General features: G+C 39.4%; 1 protein-coding gene across 1 annotated transcript in view; it reads left to right on the plus strand.

The window, feature by feature from the left end:
- Positions 1-7,716, plus strand: part of KIAA1468 (KIAA1468 ortholog) — a 102,542-nt gene that overhangs the window by 1,106 nt on the left and 93,720 nt on the right. The window lies entirely within an intron of this gene.

Consider the following 7,716-nt stretch of genomic DNA (forward strand, 5'->3'; position numbering starts at 1 on the left):
GGGGGGGCCCTGGCAGGTTCCTTGTGCACTTGGGGTTCACGCATCAGCGCCTGGCAGAGGAGAGGATGCGAACTGTCTTGGGTCTTCTGCAAAGTCCGAGTCACCCTTGAGACCCTCTGTCTCTGGATGGGTTTTTCACACCAAAGCTGGGTTTTCTGCAGTCTGGGTTTTGTTCCGTTTCCAGGAGTCAGTGTCATCTTGTTCCTTTGGTTCATTTCACCAGTGTCCAGAGTTACAGAAATCCTGGGAGCCAGGCGTGCACGTTCTGCCTGCTGTTGAGCTTCTTATGGCAGGTCCCCCACCCAGAGTAGCCTTTTTTCATGAAGGAGTTAGGTGCGTAGCGACCCTGTGAATGACAGGTGGAAGCCTGGCCCCACCCTGCCGTGCATAGTCGTGTACCATCAACTCGGATCCACCCCTGACTGGCCTCCAGTGGGTTTTCAGAGGCGGTTTCATCACACGGGAGGAGGTTTCCTCCGGAGCAGCTGAAGGATTCGAACAGCATGTCTTTGGGATTGCAGCGCAGCTTTTTACCACTAGGCCACCATGTTGTTGTTATGTGCCCTACAGTCGCTTGTGACTCATAGCGACCCTATCTACAACACCCTAAACTCCGCTCTGTCCTGTGCCAGTCGCACTGTCTCTGACACTCCCATCCAGATTACCCCACTCACTGAGTCAATCCACCTCTTAGAGGGCCTTCCTCTCCTGCGCTGTCCCTCCACCCTCCCAAGCATGATGTCCCTCTCCAAGGACCTGTCCCTCCCTACAACCCACCATGGGGGTTGTCAATCCCATGTGCGGCCAAAAGAACAAACAAGTATGTCTTGGAGGAAGTGCATCCAGGGTGTTCCTTAGAAGCAAAGAGGAAACCTTTTCTCACATGCTTTGGGCCTCTCGTCAAGAGGCGCTTCCTTGGAAAAGGACATCTTGCTGGGAAAGTTACAGTCAGAGAGAGTTAGACCCTGAACAAAATGATCAACACAGTGACTATAACAACGGACCCCAGCAAGTCTGCGGAAAGAGCAAGGCTTATAGGGTCCCTAAGAGGAGTAGTCACCTCCTCCACGCAGCCTGCATTCTTAGAAACATTTCTTAGGGCTTGAACATTCGCTATCAGTGGTGCACCTTAGGATTTCCTGTATACCTTTTGGGAGACATGTTAGATAGTCCCAAATCTGGTATGAGGTAGCTAAGTGTATTATAGGAGGCCAACTGGAATTGACGAAAAAATATGTTATGTGTACTCTAATGGATTAATTTCTTCTTTTTGTCTTATTTACTTTTCCCTCTGTACTTTCGGATAGTACTCAAAACCCCCTATACAATATAATTATCTTGAAAGAGGGATGCATTTTCTTTTGAATTAAATCCTAAATCCTAAGCCCCTTCCTTCTTGGATAGGGACTTTTAATAGGTTTAATTTACTTAGTATGTAGAAAAATCTGTCTTTCAGTAAGAGATTTCTTCATGGCTATCAAGACTCTAAAATATGCCAAAAACAGTGTAACAGATTATTATGTGGGGTCTTTTATTTTTTCTTTTAAGATGTTAAAAAAATTGTTAATTATCTTCACTTGGCAAGCCTCATTGGCAATTCTCATCAAGCCCCAGTTCAATTGTCAACCCAGGCCTAGCTAATTCTTTTCGTTGTATGGTTTTCAAACCTCAATCATAGACTTTTTCTTTTTTATTTTGTTTATTGACAGTATAATTTTTCTCTTTTCATTATTCACTTACTGAAATTTACTGTTTTCTGGGCATATATTTTAAGAAACAAATTGGATTAAGCTGTTTTCCATTGGATTGAACTAACTTTATAGTTAACCTCAAACATTTTCTCCATATCACTTGATTTTTTACAGCCTAATTTTGAATATGTATTTTAACTAATAATGTCTATATTTAGCTAATGTTTTTACTTTAAGATTTACCGGTTTTTCACTATTGTAAATGAATAGGGGATGTGGCATATCTTTGGGTATCTCTGGCATTATTTCCATAAGGTATATTATTGATATTGGAATTGTTCATTCAAATAATTTTTTGTTTAATTGAAATCTTTTACTAAGAATAGGTTGATTGTCTTCCAAAAAAATAACATTTTACTGGTTTTAATGTCTCATCATTTTATGAAAATGTTCATTGACACGAAAGATGTTCTTTTTTAAAAAAAATTTATTATGGTTTGCATGAAAGTTTGCACAGCATATTGGTATTCCATTGTACAGGTTTATAAGTATTTTACTTTGTGACATTGACTTGCACCCCCACATTGTATTATCACTCTTCCCATATCTTGCTTGGTTCATGTTTCCATTCACCCTCCACCCTCCTCCCATCTGCTGCTCTTGTGTAATGGGTGGTTATTTTACCTTATAGATTTGTCTGTTGTTTGGCAGCAAGTTGTTTGACTCGGGTGAGTTCAGTTCCAAGCTCCCAGAGTGACTAACCACCGTAGTCTTGGGTGTTGTGCCATTCTCTGTCAAGACAGTAAGCCTGACCATTATTGTGAGCTTGCATTTTGTCCTAGATTTTTCTCTTACTCTCTCCAAGATCCTTTGCTGTGATTCCTTTCAGGGCATCCCTGGTGGCTGGGTATCATCTTGTCCTCCTGATCTCAGGGTTGTGGGAGTTGAGGTTCAGGAGGTCTAGTAATGGTGTGGACTAATTGTTTTCTTGTGTCTGATTTTCTTCATTCTGCTTTGCTGCAGCCAGGGAGGGATCACTGGTTTCGCCTTAGATGCTCTTTAGCTGGCTTTAAAGTCTAAAGCCACTACTCATCAATGTAGGGTATAGAACACTGTCTTTGTGGACTGCGTTTGGCCAGCTGACCTTGAGGTCTCCAAGACTATGATCTGAAATGTGTTCTTGTTTATTATTTTTGAAATGAACTGTTTAGTGTTTCACTGGTTTGAACTTAGTGACTTTGCAGAGTTCCCTTTCCTCCCTTTTCCTCCCTCCTTCCTTGAATTGCACTTCCCATTCTTTGAACTGACAGTCTCTTAACCTTAAATAGCACAACATACAGTGGATGAGATTAGCAACTTGGTAATATGTTTAATACAGAACTGAGCCTCCAGACCTTTTCTGGTTTTCTATTTCTATTTCATCAATTCTAAGGTACATCTTTTTCCCACTTTACACTATTTCTGAAATTATATGGTTTCTAACTCATGATTTATCATAGTTTATGTAGCAGCATATTTCTCCCTTCATGATACATAATAGTTCAAGTCACAGTTAGCAGAGTTTACAGTAAATAGTTAGGGCTTATTCTTTTTTGCAGTGTATGTTTTAATTGTTTGCTGTTCATATTATAAAATACCATAAAAATTATTTTTATACAACAACTCATTACTGTTGGGTTGGAACCAACATGCTGTTGATCCTCCGGTGGGTTTTCAGAGGTTCTACATTGCAGCAGAAGAGATGGCTTCTCTTTCTCTTCTTGAGCTGCTGGTGGATTCAAACCACATGCCTTTGGGCTGGTAGTGCAACTCCCTATCCATTAGGCCACCAAAGCTGCCGAAGGATTATAGAAGCATGTATGTCATGATAACACTTACATGATTAAGTTGTGAATACTGACAATTGGAAAGCCAATGATATCTTACTTCAAACAATAGAATAATAATAAAAACTATTATGCATACGATTCTTCTTCCTCATAGTATTTTATTTTGGGGAAGGAGGACAGTATTTCTATATTTTTTTTTCCTAGTATAGACTTATTAAGTGAGATTTTTGCATACATTCTCTTCTCATTCTCAGGCTACCATATATTTTTGTATTTGTGTTTGTATGTGTGTATATCCATATATAAAAATATATACACCAAATATATATATCTCATATGTATTTTCATCATTGTATATATATTTTCACTCCAGCATCTTTGGATGCCAACAGTAAGTTTCAGAGATTTTAAACTTGTCCAGGGACATAAAAATTATGAAGTGGGGTAGATCCAGGATCTAAAATGTTCATTGCTTATTTAGAGTTTTAAGATATTTTATTTTCCATGCATATTGGCTGTTACTAGATCATTTTTCAGCTATACTTGACCTTGAGCTCAAATAAGAGATAACAGTCTGGCCTGCCCTGCTGTGTTTGATTTAGAAAGTTGATTCATTCTAATTGAGAAGTGTTCATTATTTGACAATCAACCCTGATAGCAGAGCACTTAGCATTTGTTACTAATGCTCCTTCCATAGGGACCATTTTTCCCCCTCTATTATCTTTGATGGAAAATAAGGAAAAAAAGTCAAAACACAGTCTGAAACAAAATGTGTCTTTGAAGGAGTTTTGGTGACTTGGTGGTACAGAGTTGTGTTTCCAACTTAACAGCATATAGCTTGAATTCACAAGCTGCTCTATGGGAGTAAGATGGGTGGTCTCTTCCTGTGCTATTTACTGCATCTGAAAACCTGCTGGACGTCAGTGCTGACTCGACAGTACACAACATCATCTTTGCGGTGCGGTAAAGCTTAGAAAATACACCAATTTAAAATGTACACTTTCATGAGTTTTGACAAAAATAGCCAATTATTTAACCCCTACCACAATTAGTATAAAGACTATTTTCATTATCTGCAGAATTCCTTCAGACTACTTATAATACCCCAATCCTATCCCTGGAAAACTGTGGACATGCATTATAGAGCAGAGTTTCTCATCCTGAATCCTACTGTTTTGTTGGGCCTGATCATTTCTCTGCTGAGAGTACTGTCCTGTGCTTTCTAGGGTACTTAGAATTCTTGTTGGCTTCTACCCACTAGTGCCAGTAACAACTTTCTCCACGCCCAGCTGTAACAACCAGGTGTCTCATAACTTGGCCACATAATCTGTGTAGAAGAAATTCCTTTATTTCATTGATTCTAAGATGTATTTTTTTTCCACTTTATAGCATTGACAATTCTAAAATGTCCTCTGCTTGAAAACCAGTGGTATGCATAAATTTTGCATGTTCTAAAATTTCATAGAAGTGAAATCTTGAGAGAGAGAGAGAGAGAGAGTGTGTGTGTGTGTGTGTGTGTGTGTGTGTGTGTGTGTGAGAGTGTGAGTGTGAGTGTGAGTGTGGCTGGCTGTCTGGCGTTTGCTCATCTTGTTTGTGAAATTTATCCCTATCTTTGTAAACATGAGTGGTGAAGGATTGGGCAGGGTATTGTCCTGTTGTAGGTCAGGTCACTGAATCAGAACCGCCTACATGGTACCTAACAGCACCACTCTCCTGTGGGTTCTTGGTCACCAGCTGAGAAAGAGCATTTTTCTTAGTCTGTAAATAGTTTACTCAAGTCTGACTTATAAATCCTAGTAGTTTCTATAGGTGTCTACCTACAATTACTGTGAGATTTGATGGTAAAATATGGTTTTAAAATTATATTTAAAACGTACTTGTGACGATCTTTAAGAGTATTTTGTTATTTGGCCATATCTTTTTCTTTAATTTACTATTATTTGATTTTAAGAAGATCTCGGGGGATATATTTAGTGAGAGGCTAAAGGGCTCTTTCAGCCTAGTGGTTTTAGGATAGTACGGCCTCTCCATAGCTCCAGACAGTCTGAAGGCCATCATGGGAATTTAAAATTTTGAGCTACTTTTTTTTTAAAATCAAGATTCTTCTGTAGAGTATTTGATAAAAATGTTGAGTAGTGATGGAGGGAAACATCCAGAAAATTCCCTCTTGCTAAATAGTGGAGAGGAGGCAGCTTTTCATTGGGGCAATGACCACCCACTTCCTGTTTGGTTGTGTTTTGAACTCCTGGCTCCTTTCAGGATGGAGTCTTTTTGGGATTTGCTTTAATCGGGGGTTGATTTTCGTCATCGTTTTCGCTGAACTATTTGTTTCAATATTGCAGTTAAATGTTAGCATTATTTATAGCCCTCTTTAACCAAACTGGAGTCCTTTAGGCTTCTCCAATCCCACTTATACACAGAGTTTAGATCATCTAACAAGATCGGCGAGAGGCCTTTGCTAACTGAAAGGTCGGAGGCTGAAACTCACCACTTGCTACTCGGTGGTGGGCTTCCATAAAGATGTAGCCTTGGAAATGCTATGAGGGGTCATTATGACTTCATTGGCTCAGCAATGAATTTGAGTTCCAAGTAATAAAAATCTATACAGGGAAATTGAAAAGGTTGAGTCTAAATTAAGCAATTTAGTTTCAAAATTGAGTCTGAGAATTGAATACAATAATAATAGTTGCTAAGATTTAACCAGTGATAACAGATCAAAGAGAATGCGCTCACTGAATTTTAGCCAGATCTCTCAAGTTGTGGTGGTTCTGTACTTTCGAGTCAGGACCGACTCACAGCGGACACTCCAGCAGGTTTTCACAGGCTCTAATCACAGGAGATTGCTCAGTTTTCTCCTTAGAAGCAACATTGGTTTTGAACTACCTGCCTTTGGGTTGACTTCACAACTCCTTACCCACTAACCCACTGGAACACCCTACTCTCATGTTGTTACTGTTGTTGATTGCTGTCGACATTAGTCTGACCAAAAAAAGATAATATGGGCTTGTTTAGAGAAACTGGCAGGATATGTAAGTCATTGCCTGTCTATCTGTATTAGACTGCTGGACTCGTGGTACCAGTGTCTGATCTTCATTGGTCTTTCTGCCACTTACTAGTGCTGGCATCTTGGGTAATTCACCTAACTTTGATTGAGCCTTTGCTTTTTATTCTTTGTACTAGGAAAGTCATAATTGTGTCTGCTGTTGATGTCATTTCCTTATATAGCAATTCCATGTGACAGCAGAACCACCCCATAGAATCCCCTAGGGAGCCTTTTTTTGTTGAAGTAGATGGACAGTTCTTTCTCCCATAGAGTAGCTGAATGCATGGGTTCAGACTACCAGCCTTTTGCCTAGAGGCCGACCACTTGATTGTGGGACAAGGGCCCTGTCCACTATTTAATCATAGGGTCTTTAATGATTTCTCACTGCACGTATGTATGTGAAAGGATTTTTAAAAGTCATTTTAGAGTGTTTTATTTGTTAGAGGAGAAAATGTCATATTGAAGGAAGACTAGGTCTGGTTTGTTGACGACAAATGATTAAAAAAGATAGATTACTACTGTTGTTGTTGATTGCCCTCCATTCAAGCATGACTGCCTCAGTTTCTTCATAAAATGGGCTAACAGTACTTCATGATTGCCCTGTGGATTAACTGAATTAATATCTAGCACTGAGTCACTGGCAGAGAGTAAGCTTGCGTAAGTGTAAATAACTTAGTAAAGAACAAACCTTTTTTCACATTTCATGAGTCTTTTAAATGGTGCCGCTATCTAGTTAGGGAACTCTGGTGACCTATTGCTAAGACGTTGCACTGCCATTGCACTGCCAGTGCCAAAGCATGTAGTTTGAATCCAGCAGCTGCTCCATAGGAAGACAAAGCGCAGTCTCCTCTCATGCGATTTTTTTCAAAGTATGCAGTTAGTTTCATTTACATTATATTTCCCTTATATATACTGTGGGTCTTTTCCTCTTTACAGTCATCTTCCTAATAATTGTTGTTGTGTATCACAATAGACATGAACAAAATATAATATCATCTGCCAAACCTATACACTTGTGGGTGTAAGCTCATTTGCCCACACATGCTGGTCATCTTGCTTGTTCTCTTAGGCATCCACTTGAGATTAATGTCTGCTTTTACTGATAATACTAGATTATGTATGTGATCGTATTGATTTTTGTTGTCTGTAACTA

The sequence above is a fragment of the Elephantulus edwardii genome, unplaced genomic scaffold (assembly GCF_000299155.1).
Source record: "Elephantulus edwardii isolate Elephantulus edwardi_28Jun2011 unplaced genomic scaffold, EleEdw1.0 scaffold00118, whole genome shotgun sequence".
Lineage (NCBI taxonomy): Eukaryota > Metazoa > Chordata > Mammalia > Macroscelidea > Macroscelididae > Elephantulus > Elephantulus edwardii.